General features: G+C 39.5%; 1 protein-coding gene across 3 annotated transcripts in view; it reads right to left on the reverse strand.

Moving 5' to 3' along the window:
- STAU1 (staufen double-stranded RNA binding protein 1) overlaps positions 1 to 22,891 on the reverse strand; it is a 61,778-nt gene that overhangs the window by 34,347 nt on the left and 4,540 nt on the right. The window contains exon 2 of one of the 3 annotated variants that reach the window (XM_068987739.1): positions 17,501 to 17,571. The exons of the other annotated variants lie outside the window; for them this stretch is intronic. The gene's annotated coding sequence lies outside the window, so the exon portion shown is untranslated. The remainder of the gene's footprint in view (positions 1 to 17,500; positions 17,572 to 22,891) is intronic. 3 annotated transcript variants of the gene reach the window in all.

Consider the following 22,891-nt stretch of genomic DNA (forward strand, 5'->3'; position numbering starts at 1 on the left):
GTAGGTATTAATACACAATCAACAGCACAAAATATACGGTAACGGCTATTGAGGAGGAGCAGTGTAACACAAGATGTTAGCAGTGAGAATCAGTTGTCAGAAATAGGTTCCAATACACATTAAATTTCATGATTAAAAGATCCCACAGGACTGTCCAAATCATTTCATTGTTTGGCAATACTCTACCAATATAACTCTGGTTGTACTGACTGACTGGCTTACACTTAGAAGGACATCCATACACATTATTTCATAGGACAATGCATTTATTCAGTACTATCTGGAGGCAAAGCACTGTGCTGAGCTTGAGAAACACAATTCTTGTCCCAGAGGAGTCCAGAGAACACAAGACACACTTCAAGAACTCTGATACAACACTGCGTGTGCTGTAAGGAGGTGCAGAATCGCCGAGAAGACTGTGAATTCTATCTGGAGAAGTCAGATGGGACCCACAAAATATTTAGATGTTTTCTTTCTTAGTATTTATAATGGGATTTGATTTGTCATAATACTTGTTAGAAAAAATGAGTTCTGTTTCCATATACAACAGGAACAGGTATATCTTAGGTCACCTCAAAATATCAATTTTAGAAAATACTCATCATTCATCCTTTTCTTTTTCCCCCTCTAAGTTCATCCAATTCATAAACCTTTAAAAATCATTTAAAAAGAAAACCAACCTGGAAAGATTGGACCTGGAAAGATTAGCATCAGTGCACAATCACATTTACAATCAACAGCTTCATATCAAACACAGAACAACACTAGCAATGGCAAAGTTCAATTAAAATGCATACAAAAACCCACTTGAAAATGCTTCTTTAGGATGTAGGTAGAGGAAAATAAAAATGCCTTGATTCTGTACCATAACTGGTTTCACTAATCTAGTGCATAAATCAAACTTATAAGAATACCTTTGAGTCTGCAAGTCAAGAGGGTCACATGAATAATTAGGCTCTTTTTTTTTCTTTCTTAGCTAATATATGAACTATATTTTTTACACAATTCAAATAGTTGTGTTTTAAGTAAGAGCAGCTCTGACCCATAAAATTTATCTGCAGTAGAGTATAAATGTGAAGCAAAGATCCAGAGAGAAAGCGAAAGGAAGAGAAAGGCGTGGCCGAGGCCTTCCCAGATCGTTCCCGCATGCGAAGGGCCCGGGTGACTTCATACACTTGAGAGGTGACTCTCCTTAGACAGCCACTACTAGCTACAGCTGCCAGGTCGGTGGTCCCCAAGCTTTCACAGGACACTCCTCTTTAACAGTATTCTCCCCAACTGGGACCCCTGCCTGAAGAGATATCTATTAATCTGAATTTAAGAAATAAATATCTATTTTCTCATTTTTGTTAACAATCAAGAGACGTAAAACTGACAATCGGGGTTACAATCAACAGGTTACAATCAATATTACCACACAAAGTTGAAGTGATTTTAAATAAAACCCACATTCTCACAATCTATACAACCCTTAACAAAAGAAAAAAAAAATTCCTTTCATTAAGCTTTTCTGAAAGTCTCCGAAATCGTTTGGTGTCATGCCCCGCCTCCCGTGACCACCTCTTCAGATCATCAGGCATCGAGGGGCTGTAGATTGGGAACCACTGCTTTAGAGTAAGGCTAAGATTCCGAAAAGATAAGCATTTGCCACTGGTAGTGCAGACTCTGTGCTCTCAAAATCAACAAGTCAGTTAAGAAAGAATTCATATACATACTAAACGGATACCTCTAGACACACTTTTGAAAGGAACCTGTCTTGGCCCACGCATAATACCTGGATTTCTTCCTTCGCTACGGAAAGGGCGGACTATAGGTTTAGGAAATTTTGTTCCTTCCAAAGCTTTGGCAGCAGCTGTGTGTTGGGCTTTTTTAATACTAGTTCCTTCAGCTTCCCAGTGCTGATCTCCAAGTGTTAGCTGTACTGTAAACACCTACAAATGAAAATTGTGAGCTCTCAATTCAGGAAACCTGATGTTGACTAAAATATGTCACTTGGACCTTGAACATAATTTATGGTCATGGTTTAAAAGGCCTGGTCATTATCTCTGTAATTTATCCCTTCATCCCCCTTTTCACTGTTTCTAGAAACATGAAAAGATACATACATCGTCGACTTGTACTGCATAGCACTCCATGAAAAAACATCTTTTGAAAAAAAAAAAAAAGAAAAAACATCTTTTGAAAGATGGGTATAAGTACAGAAATTAAAAACTGTTCTCTTATATATTAAAATATTAAATGCTAATTATCTGGAAGCCAGCCAAATAAAAACTGTCTTCCCATTTCTTCTCATGGAAGAAGTTTAGCAAGCTTAATTTAGACACATAATAGTACCTCATACAAATGAAGACAGCATTTGTTGTAATTTGTTCACTGATTCTTGTCTGAAAATACAACCTCATTAGGCCAAAACCTCAAATGAATTTGGGAATGTCATTATTACAATGCTAACTTTTACTTCCCTAAGACTGTACTATTCAGACACTGCCCCCCCTTTCAGAAGATGAGATTCACTGCAAGCAAAGATCTAACAACATTCTGAACTCAATTCTAAGGAGGCATTCAAAAGAGCTAATTTTGCCCTTAACAACTGCGGACAATGACAAGCCTCTTTTTTCCTTTTAAAGTATAAAGGGAACTTGTGTGCACGCTCTATTTGTAAAGTTAGGTTATGTTAATCCCATCAGAATTGGACAAACAATTCATCCAAAAAACACTAGGACCCACCACAGCGCAGTGATTCTTTAACACTTGTGTACATCTGAAGAATAACCCAGGAAGCCTGGTGAAATACACGTGCCAGGAGTTTTGACTGAAAAGAACAGCATGAGGGGAGGCCTGAGCCTGTGTATTTTTAATAAGCTCCCAAAGTCATTCTGATGCACTTCAATGGTTGAGATTCACTACTTTGGAGTTTTTATTCTTCTGATTTTCTTTATCACGGAATCTATCACTTTATTTCACTTACAAATAATTCACAAGAGAAACGGTGATTTGAGTATGTCCAGGTCATTTAAATTTGGTGCCTCAAGGGATGGGGCCAACTTGCCTTTAGAGCTGATTTTTCTTGTAGGTCTTAACTTCAGGATTCCCTCAGTGCACAACTTCCACTAAAGGGCGAAAAATTAAAGAATCCTTCACCCCCCTTGAAATATTAGGGGTCTCCTGTATTTATGTTGCAGTTCATAAAGTTACTCATTAAAGCACTGATAGCATGAACACAAAACCCTAGCTAGCACAAGAAGTCAGACAGCAGAAGCAGCCTGCAATGCTGTGCAACCCCTCAGTCATTTTTGTTATCCTTTCATGAAAAGACATCGAAGGGGGAAAACGCTATAAGACAGAAGAGAGTTAATTTCACAGTCAGTCTTGCCTTTCTCCACGACTGTCCAGATGGCGCTGCTGCCACGCTGCTGCCTTCCGTGCGGAGGGGCAGTGGTGAGGTTAGATCTCGGTTCAGACAGAATTAAAAGTACACCAGACCTCTGACTTTTTAAATAGTCTAATAATCATCTAGGAGGGAATAAATTTTTCTCTTTGAACAACTTGTAGGCAAAAAAAAAAAAAAAGCAGCTACAGACTGAACACACAGCCAAATTACCTAAAAGGTACCAAAGTTCAAGTGAGACAGTACATATTTCCAAAAATACCAAAAACAGTTAATAAAGGGAATCCCAAAGTTAAGATCTGCAAAAAAAAATCCTGTAGAAGAAACAGAACAGTTACCAGAGAATTGGCTAATTGCCTTCTAAAAGTAAAGAAATATTTCAAATATAATTATGCTCTAGAATAATATTAAAACTACCTTCATGAGAGTGGGAAATTCCTGTTTTTCTTAAATGTATAATTGCTTAATTGTAATAGCTACCATTTCTCAAGCATTTACTACATGCCAGACACTGCGCTCCACACTTTGACATATATTCTCACAATAGACCTATTTGGTAAGTACTATTATCTCCATTTTACAGATGAGAAAACGGAGTTTCAAAAAAAGTAGTAACCTACACAAGGTCACCAAGTTAGTAAGAAGCTAAGATTCAAACCCAGATCTGCCTGACTCCAAAGCAACTAACCAAAATGCACTCCCCTATGGGGCCTGTTCGTGATTGTGGTCAATGCTACTTTTAGTCCAAGAAAAAAGAGAAACTTGATATCATTCAAGGTTTGAGGTTTGCATGTCAGGAAAACTGAGGCACAAAGAGACAAACAACTCTTCCTTATAAAACTGTATTATCTTACTTCAAGGCTACAATCAGAAATAGGCCTAATTCTTTATCTCTCATACTGTAGTTGCAAAAGATAAAGCCAGATACACAAACATTTAGGGTCCAAGCACATTAGCACAGATATCAAGCAAGCTTAAAAGTCTGAACTCCTGAAAAACAAATAGTAAAAATTCAAATTACAGTCAGTCTTTCATCCTCTAAGATGAGAGTGACAAGCGTACCTAAAATCAGAGATAATTCCATGTACTCACAGGGAGATTAATTTCTACCTCTCACATTCAAACCCTGTATCTGATTCTGAACAAGAAGCAACACTGACTTCCCATTCACCTCCTCTCCCTGCCCTGCCCAGACCTAAGGTACCTATGCACGTGCAAACGAAAAGGAAAGTAGCCAGACGGAGGCTGCAGCCAAGAGGCCCAGAGCCCAGAAAACTCACAGGAAACCATTCACAGGTGCTTGGGACTTGTCTTGATTCAGAATCCTAAACAACCACATGCTAACTGAAGTTTTAAAAGCCAAATATCCCCCAGAGAAGCATCTCTTTCGTTTGACCCACTCTGCAAGGATGGAAAAAAGAAGTGACTCGCCCAAAATCTGTACTTCTGCATCTCTTTAAAACAACCTCAGCAGTTTCAAATATGTTTTGAATCACCGCACCACTTGCAACTGTATGAAAAGAAAGAAAACATTCCTAGTGGGTTATAAATGCACAAGCAGTATGGACAATATTTACCTTACAGTGAGCTGGACCTTGCTCACGCAAAAGCTTATACTCAGGCTGAATCTTGTTGAAACGGGCTAACTCATTCACAAGACACATTGGGGTTTTCTCTTTAGGGTGTGCCATGTTAGGAGGAACTGAAAAATAATGTGAGAGCGTTGACGTCAACTAGCAGTGTTAGAGACGGCGGCTCTCCAGGGCTATGAAGAGAGGGAAAACAAATGCCATGTCTAATGATTTAGAGCAACAGCGATGCAAAACTGCAAACCACACTGAGGGCACATATCTGAAGACAGCTGGGATCTTTTCTGAACCAGTTGAAGTCAGGTTACCTAGGAAGGGGTGTGTCTTCAAAAGAGAGAGAATAGAAGTCAGAGGAATAACTAAACCATGGCAAGCACGCAAGATTTGAAATCGGATGAAGGACTGCTATTATAACCAAGGGAATAACAAGGAGGTCTTTTGAGCAGAGACACATACACACATTAGTTACTACAACAGTTGTCAGCTGTACCCTGTTCATTATTTCACAAAACACAATATGCCAATACCATTTCTCAAACAACGACTGTCTTTTTCCAAATAGCTAACTTCTCCTTCCTGGGGTATCTTCTCATCTTATCTCCAGAGGCTGCCATCCTCCGACTTTACCTATCTTTAATAATTATGTAAGTAAAATAAAATGGTCTTGGAGGACAGGAGTTTGGTAAAGTCAACAAAATGTGGATATAAGAACACATTAGAAGAGAAAGCAATTGAATCCCAGAGGACTGAACTAGTCCGTGCCATTTCCTATTAAGATGGTATTCAAATGGCAAATATGGGGAACACTGAACCTCTAGGGGACTATGACAAGTCAAGAACGCCATCAGGTGAGCTGGTCCAAGGAAGTCTAGAGGTAGCAGCATGATAAGAGTCTGCGCAGCTGAGAGTGGGACAAGCTAAAACTCTAAGAAGAGAGATACAAAGTAAAGGAAATGAGAGGACAGAGGAGGAAATGCAAGGGAGATGTCAGGCACTAAGGGCTGAGAAACATTTATTACAAGGTGACTCCAGTACAGAGACACCTATGCTGACACCCCTTTAACTGGCTTTGCAACTTGGGATGAGATAGGGAGAACTGGGGAGCAGAATATTGTTTTTAAGGGTTATTTCCCCAGGGATTGCAAGTCTTTTCTAATCCATGGATATTTTTCATTTTTGTTTTCCTAATATTCAAATTTGAGGGCTTCCTTTTTAAACATCTCTGCTGCTTGGTTCAACTTCTCATTGGCCCTCACTGTGATTTCTCAACTACCTCTGGATGGCAACTTAAACTTACTTAGTAAAAACAAAAATTAGCAAATGCCAACACATTCTTTTGCATCCCAAAATCTGGCTGTCCCCTTGCTTGGGATAAATCTTACAGACCTCCAAAAAGGGTACTTACACCTACAAATCAGTTCTGGGAAATCATTTTAACAGCAGAATATTCCCATATAACAATGAATATCCAAAGTGGTATTTTTTTTCTGCCAGCTACCAGTTTATAACAGAGTAGTCTTTATAGTTTGGTTTCTAATTTTCTTCCTTACACTTTGAAATACTCTGTAAAAGGTCTCTTTCAAGCCAGTATATCATCAAGTGTGTTTTATATCTGGTATAAATAAAGAAGTGTGGGCGGTATACTTCCTCCTGCTTCTTGAAGGTACATGTGCAAGAGCTCCCTGTATCTGCAATCTACTTATCAGGTCAGAAAACAGGCTAAGAAAACATTTGAAACAGAAGACACTTGGATCATACGCTTACCTGCAGCTGCACTGGTGGATGTAATAGATGCAGAGGGTAAAGCAGAGTTTTGAATAGGTCTACCTGCATTTTCAGAGGGCAGAGAGCTAGCAGTAGAAGGAATACTCATCAAAGGCTGTGAGAGAAGAGACTGGTTCTTGTTCAGTATTTGGCTCCCTGAGAGAGCAGCAGATGGGTTCTGAACTTGCACTTGAACTTGAGACATGGTCACTTTCAACAAAAGTGAACAACTGCAGGTAAACAGCTTTCAGTGCAGGTTAATTCAGTGCTATGAAGTCTAAAGTTCTACCTGAAAGTTGTAAGGGAAAGAAAATAAAAAGATAAATTATAGAAGAGATATGTAATTGCCAATATTCAGTCAAAAACTGGTGTCACCTACTCAAGTATGAAAACAGCCCGTTTAGTCTGTAACTGTGATGTACAGTAAGATTCACTAGCTTTATGAATTTCTCAGTGTTTTTTTTTCCCCCCAGTGTTTTAAAATACTTACAATACCCACATACCCTGCATGTTCATTTTACAAAAAGAATCAGCAAGGTATAATAATACTTATTGTTGAATATTAAGAATTATAAACTATAGCCTACATTAAAAAATCAAATTAAAAACATGAAGAGGTTTTCCACTGAATATGGGATATGGTAAATGTTTCTGGGCTCAAAATGATAAGAAACTGAAAGTAAACTGGGTCTGTAACACCATTACTGGTGAATGTAAACACTGCTTCCGTTTTTTGGCCATGTGCTCAGAATGGCGCCTTTGGAGCTCTCCTTTAAGTTGACTGAAGAAAGAGAAGAATTCCTCACTTTTGCCATTTCTTTTTCCTAATGATGACAAAAGACCTCTTTGTTCTCCTGTAAGGTTTGTTTGAGATAGTCTCCTTTATTTACAGATTCCAAACAAGAATTGTTGCACCCACAAACATGGTCATGGATCCTCAGAATAGCAAAGAACATTCTATACTATGTTTATTATTAAAAGCAAAAGTGGAGAAGATGCAGAAGAGAGGAACAGATTTCAGGCTGACGATTTTACTAGCGTGGCTTGTGGGGGGAGCAGAGAAGATTTTTACTGTATCTTCTAAGTTTCAAAGGTATTAATTCTAAATACATTTAAATTTCTTCACCAGTCAAAAATAAGGACAGTTCTGCTCATTTTCATGGCCATAATTCAAAAAGCTGAAAATGTTTAAGCAAATCAGAACTACTCAAAAATAACCATTAAGCAACAAAGAACAGAAAAAGCCAAGCAAGGCAGAAACCATCAAACTAACAAATTAGAAGTTCTACTATAAAGTAATTTTTGTTACTTTCATTTTTTAAGTCTCAAAATGATTTTTAATTAAAGCCAAACTTCTACAAACAGATGAATGACCAGATAAGTTACTTGAAGTCTTGGAACATCCTCCCTTGTGGAGAGCAAAGTGAAAGAGTGAAGTTGCTCATCATGTCCGACTCTTTATGACCCCATGGACTGTAGCCTGCCAGGCTCCTGTGCGTGGGATTTTCCAGGCAAGAATACTGGAGCGGGTTGCCATTTCCTTCTCCAGGAGATCTTCCTGACCCAGGGATCAAATCCTGGTCTCCCACACTGCAGGCAGACTCTTTACCATCGAAGCCACCAGGGAAGCCCTTTGCAGAGAGCAAAAAGGACTACAAAACTCACAACAAGGCAAAAATCAGAAACGAAAGCACCCTGGCTAAACTATGACTTTGGTTAGTAACAGGTATAAATATTACCTTACATGACAAAATTCTCCAACATTACAGTTGTTCCCCGTCTACTTTTGAAATCAGAACAAAATAACAGAGGAGATCCACTGAAGATCTGGGTAGTGGTCTTAGTAGACAAGTTGCCAGTGTCAAGCAACAAGTCCAAAACCTTTTAGAAGGCAGCTATGACCTTTCATTGTTCAATCAGCTGCCAAAATATAAATATTTCTCTTTCAATCTTCCCCTCCTGCTCTTACTCATTCTCTCCCTCTCTCTCAACTCTGTCCTGAGGGCATTTTTCTACCCTCCCCTGCAAAAAAAAAAAACCACTGAGCGTTGTACTCACAACTTCACAACACCAACCAGAGATCACAGATCCAAACATAAGCCAAAAGCACAGTGCTTGCTCCAGAGTCTATCTGCATCCCAGAAAGTGAAAGTGAAATCGCTCAGTCATGTCCGACTCTTTGTGATCCCGTGGACTGCAGCCCACCAGGCTCCTTCGTCCATGGGATTCTCCAGGCAAGAATAATGGAGTGGGGTGCCATTTCCTTCTCCAGGGGATCTTCCCGACCCAGGGAAGCGACCCAACTCTGCTCTGGGTGGCTCTTGAGAGTCTGAGACTGAATGAACTAAATTTAGAAAGGGTGGGGCCCAAAGGGATCTTTGTTGGCTAGCTTCTCTAAGGCAGGCCCACTGCCAGCATTTCCAGTGACAGGCATAAATTCATAGGTTTGCTAGAAGTTGAAATTAGAAACAAACAGGATATTAATTAAGACCGCCCCAAAAATGCTAACCTCAGGTACACCTGAAGGAGTTATATCTTTCAAACAACTGGTTGAAATAAGTAGTTCAAAACTGCAGATGGAAAATATTTTAAACCCCAATAAGGCTCTGTATTTTAAAATTTTTTAGTTTGTAATATGACCAATAAAAATACAGCACAGTACTCATTTTAAGTCATTTACTAATTTAACTTTTCTATGTGTCTTTAAGCCTGAAAATATAATCTAAAGTAGTTTTAAAGAGGCAATTTTGCTCCCCAAGGACATCTGACAATATCTGGAGACATCATCTGGCCATCACATCTGGAAAATGGGAGAACCTACTGGTATCCAGTGGGTAGAGGAGCAAGGGTGCTATTTCTAGCATATATATGTGCATTCACAGAATAAAATCTTACTAATGTATGAAGGAGCTTATATTCTCAGAGAGGATCAAAAGGCTCTGAAATACTGATGCTAATATTTTACCCAAACAGATGCTCTTCCCCTAAGAAAAGTCAGGCAGCTATAAATAAAGCTTTTCACTACTGCCATTTATATAGTTCATGGAAGCATTCAGGGGAATCACATAATTTCAGAGACATTATTTCTGCATAAATTAAGAACCTTTTGCTCAACACTACACCATCCTGAGATTAAATCCTTAAATGAAAACTTACACTTTCCTTTACACTTGTCTTTAAGCATTGTTTTCCATCAAATAAATTAGGGACTTAAAAGAGATTTTAAATGCTTTATTAGAGTCTTCTTACAAAAGAACAGAATTTCACACACAGGAAAATTAGGTTGAAAAGTTTAAAACACAAAGACTCCAGTTTTCCCTGAGGCTGGAAACACTCTTGACTGTGAAGCCTGTGGTGTGCTGTTTCCTTGCCTCCTGCCTCCAGAACAGATGAGAGCCGGTCATCTCCTGATTTTTTCCCCTAATTGAGGAGCTTGAGATACCAACTCAAGAAACCATTTTCATCCAATTCTCAAATCCTAAATTTATGGAATGCAAACAAAGGACTACAACATTGTGAGTGGTGAGATGACAGGAGTTATGGGTGCCTCTTTTTAAAAATTCCTAATTCCAGGTCCCCCCAGATCCTAACTTGGGCCTGGTGACATAAAAATCTCATAAAAACAGTCTCACCTGGCAATTTCCACTTTACAAGTGTCAAGTACTTTTTAATGGGTTGCAGTAAGGGGAATATGGGCACATTATAAAAGCATTTTGAAAAATTGTACATGATGTGCTAAAAAGTGATCAGGCACAAAATGCACATCCCTAACTCAGCAATGAATCTACCAAAACTGGGCCATACTGAGTGCACAGCCTGAGTGACTCAATACACAAAAAGGCAGATCCTTCTAGAAACAGTTTACAGAACCACCTACAGTACTGCTTAGTACTAATCCCTTTCAACTAACAGACTGCTAAATTGCTGCAGTATGAAACACCTACTTCAGCAATTATGGGAAAACATCATTTCTATTACTAATATCCATTTTTCAACAGGATTAACACATAACATAAAGTGTCCATACTTTTGTGCAATCAACACATCATTCCCCTTTGTAGTAAGTGATGTTTCCAAACAAGATGTGGTTTTTAAAGAAAGGAAGGAAGGAAAGAAAAAGAAAAGAAAAAAGTCATCCCAATTCTGGACAAGCTTTTAAAAGCCAAAACACTGCAACTAAGTATTTCCCCTTCTTGCCTTTATTATTAGGTTGGTGCAAACGTAACTGCAATTTTGCCCTGTTGAACTCTGCCATTTGATACCGGAAATACATCCTTAAATGTGGTTATGTTGTATTAATATATCATTTTAATGCACATTTCTCACTTTTTTTTTTTGCTAACGACATTATTTGCTATTTATTTTACATTTAGACTATGGAAATGATGTTAAACAAACAACAAATTCGAGTAAGTTTTTAATTCAAGTTCAAAATGAGTTGTAAAGCAGTGGAGACAACTCACAACATCAACAACGCATTTGGCCCAGGAATTGCTAATGAACGTACAATGCAGTGATAGTTCAAGAAGTTTTGCAAGATGAGAGCCTTGAAGATGAGTGTAGTGGATGGCCATCAGAAGTTGACAATGACCAACTGAGAGCAATCATCAAAGCTGATCCTCTTATAACTACACAAGAGGTTGCAAAGAACTCAACATCTACCATCTACAGCCACTGAGCATTTGAAACAAATTGGAAGGGTGAAAAAATTAAGTAAGTGGGTGCCTTGTGGGCTGACCAGAAATCACACAAAAAAATCATCGTTCTGAAGTGTCACCTTCTCTTGCTCTACGCCAACAACAAACCATTTCTCGATCAGATTGTGACATGCAACGAAAAATGTCATTAAAAAAAGTTGTCATTTTATATGACAACTGGCAAAGACCAGCTCAGCGGCTGGACTGAGAAGAAGCTCCACATCACTTCCCAAAGCCAAAGCTGCACCAGAGAAAGGTCATGGCCACAGTTTGGTGGTCTGCTGCCTGGCTGATCCATTATAGCTTTCTGAATCCTGGCAAAATCATTACATCTGAGAAGTATGTTCAGCAAATTGATGAGATGCACCAAAAACTGCAATGCCCACAGCTGGTATTGGTCAACACAAAGGGCCCAATTCTTTCCCACAACATCCAATCGCGTGTCGCACAACACTTCAAAAGTTGAACGAATTGGGCTACAGAGTTTTGCCTCCTCCATCATATTCACCTGACCTCTCACCAAACGACTACCACTTCAAGCATCTTGAGAACTTTTTGCAAGGAAAAACGCTTCCACAACCAGCAGGAGGCACAAAATGCTTTCCATGAGTTCGCTGAATCCTGAAGCCAGGATTTTTATGCTACAGGAATAAACTAACTTATTTCTCATTGACAAAAATATGTTGACTGTAATGGTCCCTACTTTGAGTAATAAAGATGTGTTTGAGCCTAGTTATAATGATTTAAAATTCATGATCTGAAACCACAATTACTTCTGTGCCAACTTAATAAATCTTACATAGTACAGGTACACAGATATGAAGGATCCATGCTTCACCATAACAGAACTTTAGCAGTACCAACAGCAATTTTGATACATTTATTCACTATTCAACAAAATCTATTAAGCCTCTACTACATGTGAACTCTTCTATGGCAGACTGTACATTCTCAAATGCTAGAAACTACTTGTTAAACTTTTCCTCAAAGACACAAGAAGAGCTCTTTAAGCAACCAACTGTACATCTATTAATCTGTTCTCCACAGCTTCTGAGAGGCTTCACTCTCAGAGAAACTTTGTCAACAACAAAAAGTTAAGGAACAAACCACTTTTCCTATAAAAGTCTTGAAATATACCTAATATACCCACATCATTCCCTTACATCCAACATGTTACTTCCAAGATCCTTCTCCCAGACATCTTTCTAGCTATAATGAGGTTATACAGTTTTCTGCAAGTGAACTCACTCCCCCAACCACCACTCCACCCTACCTCCACCTCCCCAAGCATCCTCCACCCCCTACCCCCCAAAGACAGCACTTCACTGACTCCAAGGTTATCCAAACACCCGTAGGCAGAGCACCAGAAGCACAGAAACACGGCAATCATTATCATCCTACATAATCATTTCCAAAAAGACAATGTCAACGTCAAGCAAATAATGTTCAACAGCAGGCCCATATAGCAAATCACACAACAATAAAAGGTTCTTCAAAAGAAATATGACTGAACTACTTAAGAGGGAAAAAAAAAAGAGATGGCAATGTACTTGGTGCCCAGGAGAGAGACACAGGACAAACAGCCAAGCTGAGGCACAATCACTTGCAAGACAATAAAGTGAGCCTAAAATAACGCCTGGAAGCCCAGACTAGTCAAGACCTCTGCACCCAATACAAGGGCCTGACTGCAGTCCCTCACACAGTTGGCCCAATGCCACGTGGGCAACGGACAACTTTCTTTCCACACAAATGTAACCATTGGGTAGTCCACTTAAACAAATACTTCCTAAAAGAGAATTCATTATTAACTGTTTATCACAGAAAAGCTAGCACATCATATCCTATGCTAAAGTGAAAAAAAAAAAAGATTTCCTTCTGCAGCCTGCTGCTGCTACTGCTGCTAAGTCGCTTCAGTTGTGTCCGACTCTGTGCTACCCCATAGACAGCAGCCCACCAGGCTTCCCCTGTCCCTGGGATTCTCCAGGCAAGAACACTGGAGTGGGTTGCCATTTCCTTCTCCAATGTATGAAAGTGAAAGTGAAGTCGCTCAGTCATGTCCGACTCTTAGCGACCTCATGGACTGCAGCCCACCAGGCTTCTCCGTCCATGGATTTTCCAGGCAAGAGTACTGGAGTCGGGTGCCACTGCCTTCTCCGTTCTGGAGCCTAGCAAGTTGCAAATCTTTCTTTTCTAGGCTTGAAACCTTATCAAGAGCTCCCCGCCCCACCAATCTCCCTTCTTCTAGAAGAAACTCTTAAAAATAACACAAATACATTATTTTTGTAAATACGAAGTGGGTTTGAGAGGTCGGTATGTTTTTTTGGCTATGCAGCGCAACTTGTGGGATCTTCTATAATTCACCGACAAGCAACTGAACCGGACCCTCAGTAGTGAAAGCAAGGAATTCTAACCACTGGACCACCAGGGCACTCCCAAAATGGAAATGTTTTTAAATCAAAATGAATATCCATCTGTGATTCGCTGGAGATTTTTAAGAGTAGTACTGTGTACCATATCTTGAATAAGAAGGGGCTTGGTTCAACTCCGTTAATTGGCTTTTCCTTTCAGAGAAGAGAAATTGTAGACTGTAGCCCTGTGCCATCTGCCTAGAAACACAACAGCATTTACCATCATCTTCAGGCAAAACGGACCAGTGCCAAGACTTACATTTCTAAGAAACCAGCCTTGCTGTTAAGTGTATGCTCATCTGTGTCCAACTCTTTATAACTTCATAGACTGCAGCCCACCAGACTTCTCTGACCATGTAATTTTCCAGGCAAGAACACTGAAGTGGGTTGCCATTTCCTTCTCCAGGGGACCTTCCCAACCCAGGGATTGAACCCACGTCTCCTGCATTGGTAGGTGGATTCTTTACCACTGAGCCACCTGGGAAGCCTTTTGCTGCTAAGTAGCAACCAACAATGTTAAATCAGATCAAACTTTTGAGTTGTAGCTTTCAGTTCTACAGACAGCAATTACATGTCTAACTCCTGGCAATCCATTGCTTGCTTGCCTCAGTTTGCCCAAAGCACCACGTACAGGCTCTCTGACAAAGCCTCAGTTGTAGTGATCTGAAAGCTACAACCCTGAAGGAATTCTGAGGCACTGTAACAGTTACTCAGTTCTTTGAAAAGAAAAGCATTTTACAAATTCAGTGTGATGAGTGCCTATATATCCTTTTCCCTGGACTTTGTATAACTTAGTTTCTTTTGCATCAATTTCCCCATTCCCAAGGAAAGCAAGGGCTCACTTGTCTCCTGATCGCCACCTCAGAGAGAGGGTGTGAGGATGGGCTTCCAGCTCTTACAGGGAGACGGCTACAGAGCACCAAGCAGGGTCGGTGCTTGCAGTGTGTTTTGCAGTGTCCTGATCAAGGATCAAAGATGGAGAAGGTCTATACAGTCAACAAAAACAAGACCAGGAGCTGACTGTGGCTCAGATCATGAACTCCTTATTACCAAATTCAGATTTAAATTGAAGAAAATAGGGAAAACCGCTAGACCATTCAGGTATGACCTAAATCAAATCCCTTATGATTATACAGTGGAAGTGAGAAATAGAATTAAGGGCCTAGATCTGATAGATAGAGTACCTGATGAACTATGGAATGAGGTTCGTGACATTGTACAGGAGATAGGGATCAAGACCATCCCCATGGAAAAGAAATGCAAAAAAGCAAAATGGCTGTCTGGGGAGGCCTTACAAATAGCTGTGAAAAGAAGAGAAGCGAAAAGCCAAAGAGAAAAGGAAAGATATAAGCATCTGAATGCAGAGATCCAAAGAATAGCAAGAAGAGATAAGAAAGCCTTCTTCAGCGATCAATGCAAAGAAATAGAGGAAAACAACAGAATGGGGAAGACTAGAGATCTCTTCAAGAAAATTAGAGATACCAAGGGAACATTTCATGCAAAGATGGGCTCGATAAAGGACAGAAATGGTATGGACCGAACAGAAGCAAAAGATATTAAGAGGTGGCAAGAATACACAGAAGAACTGTACAAAAAAGATCTTCACGACCCAGATAAACATGATGATGTGATCACTCATCTAGAGCCAGACATCTTGGAATGTGAAGTCAAGTGGGCCTTAGAAAGCCATCACTACAAACAAAGCTAGTGGAGGTGATGGCATTCCAGTGGAGCTCTTTCAAATCCTGAAAGATGATGCTGTCAAAGTGCTGCACTCAATATGCCAGCAAATTTGGAAAACTCAGCAGTGGCCACAGGACTGGAAAAGGTCTGTTTTCATTCCAATCCCAAAGAAAGGCAATGCCAAAGAATGCTCAAACTATCGCACAATTGCACTCATCTCACATGCTAGTAATGTTCAAAATTCTCCAAGCCAGGCTGCAGCAATACATGAACCGTGAACTTCCTGATGTTCAAGCTGGTTTTAGAAAAGGCAGAGGAACCAGAGATCAAATTGCCAACATCCGCTGGATCATGGAAAAAGCAAGAGAGTTCCAGAAACACATCTATTTCTGCTTTATTGACTATGCCAAAGCCTTTGACTGTGTGGATCACAATAAACTGTGGAAAATTCTGAAAGAGATGGGAATACCAGACCACCTGACCTGCCTCTTGAGAAACCTGTATGCAGGTCAGGAAGCAACAGTTAGAACTGGACATGGAACAACAGACTGGTTCCAAATAGGAAAAGGAGTACGTCAAGGCTGTATATTGTCACCCTGCTTATTTAACTTATATGCAGAGTACATCATGAGAAACGCTGGACTGGAAGAAACACAAGCTGGAATCAAGATTGCCGGGAGAAATATCAATAACCTCAGATATGCAGATGATACCACCCTTATGGCAGTAAGTGAAGAGGAGCTAAAAAGCCTCGATGAAAGTGAAAGAGGAGAGTGAAAAAGTTGGCTTAAAGCTCAACATTCAGAAAATGAAGATCATGGCATCTGGTCCCATCAATTCATGGGAAATAGATGGGAAAACAGTGGAAACAGTGTCAGACTTTATTTTTGGGGGCTCCAAAATCACTGCAGATGGTGACTGCAGCCATGAAATTAAAAGATGCTTACTCCTTGGAAGGAAAGTTATGACCAACCTAGATAGCATATTCAAAAGCAGAGACATTACTTTGCCGACTAAGGTCCGTCTAGTCAAGGGTATGGTTTTTCCTGTGGTCATGTATGGATGTGAGAGTTGGACTGTGAAGAAGGCTGAGCACCGAAGAACTGATGCTTTTGAACTGTGGTGTTGGAGAAGACTCTTGAGAGTCCCCTGGACTGCAAGGAGATCCAACCAATCCATTCTGAAGGAGATCAGCCCTGGGATTTCTTTGGAAGGAATGATGCTAAAGCTGAAGCTCCAGTACTTTGGCCACCTCATGCGAAGAGTTGACTCACTGGAAAAGACTCTGATGCTGGGAGGGATTGGGGGCAGGAGAAGAAGGGGACGACCCAGGACGAGATGGCTGGATGGCATCACGGACTCAATGGACGTGAGACTGAGTGAACTCCGGGAGATGGCGATGGACAGGGAGGTCTGGCGTGCTGTGATTCATGGGGTTGCAAAGAGTCGGACATGACTGAGCGACTGAACTGATCAAGGACTGTAAAATCCTGAACACGCTTACTGTAAATCTTTTTTGGTTGAGACAATCAAAAGCAGCCAGTGAGAAATGGAATTTGTTTTCATTCACAATAGAAAATGATGCTGAATTATTCCCACCAGCTTGAAAACCAAGTTTAGCAAAAATCAAAGGCAAATCTCTAAATAAATCTTTAAATCAAAGGCAAACTAAAGTTTCTATGACCAAGATGCTAAGTTTAATACCACTTCAGTGGTCAGTTTTCATGTCTCTACATTTAAAGTACATGGTAGGGCTGGCTAGAAGGTTTTACATTATTTCAACAATTTTCCCTGTATTTACTTTCGAATTAAATCCCAAGAGTAAAAAGAAATCAAACTGCATAAAGTTTCTTCTGTTTCTCTAATATTATAGCCAGAAGTAAAAGCCATTTGCCATATAAATCACCGAAGAATTCAAAAACATTAAAGATTATGAACAAGCCTGAAATTATAGAGCCAAATTATGCATACCTTAAAAACAAGTGCTTCAGCAACAATGTTGTTTTGGTTCAGTTCTGAGAGGTTACGTGGTTAGGAAACTCCTGGAAAATAAGAAAGCATGGTACTTTACTAGAGTCGATCTTTTTCTGAAAACAAAGATATATACTGCTGAAGTTTGGGGGAGACTAAAAGTTTACAAGAAGGGAAGTTTCTGAAAGCATGAAGTCAGGGCTTGCAGCAGCACACTGTAGCATCTACTAGGAGACACAACTGTCTGGGAACTAACTGGGTACAAAGCACTTTGCAGACACAAACATAAGAGACAATAGAAATTTCCTTTTCAAGTCTTAATTACTTCCTGCTAAGCGAACTATGAATACCTCGGAAATTAATTTTTTAAAAGAAACTCAAGGGAACTCCCTGGCGGTCCGGCAGTTGGGGCTCCACTGTTTCAGTGCCCAGGGCACGGGCTCAATCGATTGCTCACCGGGGATCTAAGATCGTGCAAGCTGCATGGTGTGGCCAAAAAGGAAAAAAAGGATCTGGACATAAAATATTTTCCAACCACACAAGTCTGATTTTTAAATTTGCAGCCCCCCTCTTTTAACTACTGGTTAAATACTTTAGGGCATAAATGTCCTTACCATATGCTTGATGATGCAAATGCAATTACATGGAAAAATTTACAAAAAGGCACTCTGTACACAAGTATTCTTATATTAAACTGCAAAATATGAAAAAACACATTACCTCTAGTAAATCTAAAATCATAATCATTCTTTAGAACTGGATTTCAGGTAACATAAGAGTTTAACTCTCAAACTCCCAAGTCTCATTTACCTAGCAGCTCCTCTTTAAATGGCCAATTGTCAGCAACATACAGAATTCCTTACCTTGAGATGCTTTTTGCATTCTTACAAAATAAAATAATTTTAATGTTGCTCATTTCAATTTCACACTGCTACTGTGATTAATAAGCAATAAAAAGTAGCTTTGCTGTCCAACTAATTTCAAAAATAAAATCATGAGTTCTAATGTTCCACAGTATTTTAACAACCCAAGTTCTTTCTGTAAATAGTATATTAGACTAACAATTTTCCAATCTAGAACCCTACTGTTCCACAACCTTGACCATTCAAAGACGAGCAAGAATGGAAACTGAAAAGGCCTGTGCAGAGCCCAAACAGGTGTCTAAGGCCACCTAACAGAGCCCGCACCTTTGATCAATGGGGCTTTCCTCGATCCAAGCCCATCTAAATCGATGCTGAATGCTTTTGGTAGGTTTGGTTTTCCAGCCCAAACTTGAAGTTAAAAAACTAAAATGGGGGATTTCCCTGGTGGTCCAGTGGCTGGGACTCCGTGCTCCCAATGCAGGAGCCCTGGGTTTGATCCCTGGTTGGAGAACTAGATCCCACATGCCTTCACTAGGAATTCACACATTTCAACGAAAGGTCCCACGTGCTGCAACTAACATTTAGCACAGCCAAATAAATAAATTAATTTTTTTAAATTTAAATGGAATAAAACACCTGCTATTAATAAGAGTCAGAAAACAGTGAGAAACAACTGCCAACAACTTAACAGCAAGGAAAATGGGGGTGGGGGGAGCAGTCTACAACCACTTGGATTTCAAATGTCTCAACACACGTAAGTGATAGCTGAGATTCAGACACATTCACATTTCCATGAGCAAACTTTTTCTATAAATCCCTAACCACTTCCAAAGCCATCATGGTTATTGTCAGTGTATGTTTATAGCACTCACGCCAAGAAGCAGCAGAGAAGACTATAGGTTAAGCCCAACTCCCTTTCTTTCCCACGCAAGAAACACACTAGAATGCAAGAGAGTGAATTAAACTCACTGTTGTATTCACTCAACAAGTCATTTCTGAACATCTATACTACATTGTAGGCACTATTCTGGGCACCAGGGAGAGAGGAGTACACAAGTTCCTGTCCTCACGGACTCCACATTCGTATAGGAACAACCTTGAACCCGACACAAATTTAAATAAGTAATTTACAGTAGCATTTTAATTAGTAGTAACATCATTTGTAATACACATTACCTCATCACTAAAGAAGACACAACAAAACATAAAAGGCACCTTGGCTGCAAGACACTGCTGTAGGATAAGGGCGGACTAGCTATTACAGGGCTGTTTGGGTGAGGTACAGAAAACTTTTTTTTAACAGCTTGATTACAGCTCAGAATTTTATTTGGTAAACAAAGGATAGTGCACCCTCAAGGCGTTGAGGGCAGGCCAACCCAGAAGGAGTGGCCAAGAAAGCTCTTGACTGGGGATCTGAGTCTGGGCCCCAACTTTGGTGCTCAGCTGAATCACCCTGAGCAACTTACTCTGTAGGCTCCACCTTTTAATATGTTAGACAGGGTTACTACCACCAGTTTCATATGATTAATAAACCATAATCATATTATTCCTCGGTAGATTAACTGGTAATGTAGGCGAAATGCTTGTAAACGATGACATGTCACACCAAAGTCAGCTGTTAAACATCATTTTCTTAGGGTACACAGTAACCAACATTATAATACTAATAAATCATGTTTAAGATACATTATTTGAGAAAGAAAAAAATATATAGGACTTTCCTGGGGGTTCAGGGGTTAAGAGTCCACACTTTCACTGCAGGGGGCATGGATTTGATCCCTGGTTGGGGAACTAAGCTCTCATATCCCTTGTAACAGGGCAAAAAAAGACTACCAAACTTAAAAACAACCTCATCCCCTTCAAAAAAAATTTTTTTACTTTATTCTTTTTTGTTTGGTGTTTAATAAATTCTGAGTTAACAGGGAAAAATAGTTCCCTGAAGCAGTCATCCTCTAACTGTTCCAGACTCTAAAGGTTCATTCTACTGCAAACCAAAAGGAAACTCATTTACCTGACCATATTTGACTGTCATCTAGGTAAAGTGTCATGGAGCTTCAATGAGCAGGTTAAACTGTACAACAAAGAACATAAGCCTCCAAGAATAATCAGACTTATTATTACATATAAATTCTCTGCTACAGAGGAAAGGACCACCTAGAATTTTGTACCAAATCCACAATGGCAATGGCAGACAGTGGCCCTATTTGTATCAGGATGGAATCTGCAAGGGTAGAAAATTCATGCCTCAATTAATTTTAATCTATAGAAAGCATGGACTTCAAAAAAGAAAATAATGAGAATTAGACAAGATCTAGGTAGATCCCAAAGCTCCTGCCTGAGAGGAGCTAATACAGTAACCACTTAAGAACCATTATCTGCTCACTCCCTTCCCAGAAAAGACCTATTTCCAACACCTTTTCCTGATTAATGAGACACACTTACAACACCTTGGTTGAGATTAAACACAGAATGGAAACACCATCTCACTAAAACCCCAAAACCAAAGGCACACTTAGTTTCACCGATCTAGCCTTTTAAGATAGCCGTGAGAGATGATGACTGCAGAGTTGGAGAACCAAAGAGGCTTCTCATTCAGGGGATCATCGATTCAAAGAAAGTGAAAAAGAAACTGTTTAAGAGGCAGTCCAATACCAAATAGAAAGTTACATTAAATATTCTGAGTACCGTCAGCCAGGAAATGAATGTTAGAAATGGCTGGGAACCAAAGAGGGCAACAGCCCTATAAAGTTAGAGGCTTAGTTAACTCATTTCCAATAAAGCAGAATAACATGACTCTAAAGAAACTAGTTTTCTTAGCAACAGTCTTGTCTATAGTTAATCAATCATTTATAATAAACTTCATGAAGGGAGATTATAGCAATAATTTAGGGAAAGGCTAATGAAACCTCCTCCTCCCCATTTACTTCTAAGCCCTACCCTCAACCTTTGAATCAGCCTAACCGTTTATAAGTTGACTGGAGCAATCTATCACAACAAATAAAAGGAAACTGTAAATCCAAGCTACTTCAAGGAAATGACACAGCATTCATTTAAGACTGAGTATTACTGAGCCAGACTTTTTCCCAAATTGGTCTAAAGCCTTACTGAACAAAATTCATCCTAACTGCCGTGAGCAGGAGAATTGGGAAGACCGCACTGTTGACAAGCAGAATCAATTATCCTCAACAAAAAGCACCTGAGAATTAGAGACGGTGTTGCTCAGTAGAAAGAGCTCAGGACCCGCTCCAGTACTGGGCCTCCTGGACAGACCTCTGCTATTACAACCCTTCACTGCAGACAGCTCAGGAGGATCAGAAATACAATATAAGATGTCCACTTCAACTTCTAGCACAAAAGAAGAGCTCAATGAACAGCAGCTTTTATATTATGAAATAAATTCAATCTGACCTTTCAGATTCCTTTGCTGCATCAAGTAACTCTCTCCCTGTAATCCTAACCTGGCACATGGTAAGAGCTCAATAAATAGTAGCAAATATTATTATCCAGCAAATTCACTGATCCTGTCCTCAGTCATTAAACATCTACAAATATAAACTTACAGTTACATACCACTTGTAAAAAAAAATATTTAAATGGAAGTAGAGAACATGCTGATTAAAATCAACCCACACTGACTGGGTAACCAACTGTACCGATACCTCAGGTAGACAGACAATCTGATGAGCAACCATTTTCATTTTGGGAAAAGACCCCAGGGCACTTAAATAGGTTTTCTTAGACTTTGTAATTCAGCAGACATTTCAAAAGGCCTCTAGGATAATTATGACCTCTATTATATGATAAAACAATTTTCTGTTTTGCTTTCATTATCATTAAAAACTCACAAAGTCATCACACTTTTCCAAATTAGATTCCAGTTTAAACAGAAGCAGATGGGCTACAAATTTAATATTTAGAAGACCAATTTTTAATTGAAAGCAAATACATTCTTGGATAGATTTTCCTACTTTTGTTTTCAGTAAATATACTTTGAGGGAGTCCCCTGAATATATTCCTTTAACAACTGAACATGTGTTATTTCAGAAAATATAATTAAGTCTGAAGAGTGCTTCTACCTTCATTTATCTGGAGACACAAATCACTTTACATCAGCCTTATTCACTTCTATGGAAATGTACATATTTAAAACAAACAAGCTATTGGCAGTAATTTCCTCATTCTATCATTTTATTAAAATAATTATCTTTGATAGTTCAGAGCATTTTTTAGTTCAGAGCATGAAGCTGTCAGCAAAATATATCCAAGCCATCCATCTGGCAGTATTTGTTAAGATCAATATAGCTTCATATTTATAATCTTATTATCTCCTTATGTGAGAAAAAAGGATCTGATCAACATTACTCAAACTTTATAATACTTGATACATGGATAAGCACATCTTCATGCAAAAGGTTCTTAAAACAATTCCCTGTAGAAAGCAAAGTTCTGGGACTTTCTGGTGGTCCAGAGGTTAAGATTCTGGATTTCTACTGCAGAGGGCATGGGTTCAATCCCTGGTCAGGGAAGT

This window comes from Capricornis sumatraensis, chromosome 15 (assembly GCF_032405125.1).
Source record: "Capricornis sumatraensis isolate serow.1 chromosome 15, serow.2, whole genome shotgun sequence".
Lineage (NCBI taxonomy): Eukaryota > Metazoa > Chordata > Mammalia > Artiodactyla > Bovidae > Capricornis > Capricornis sumatraensis.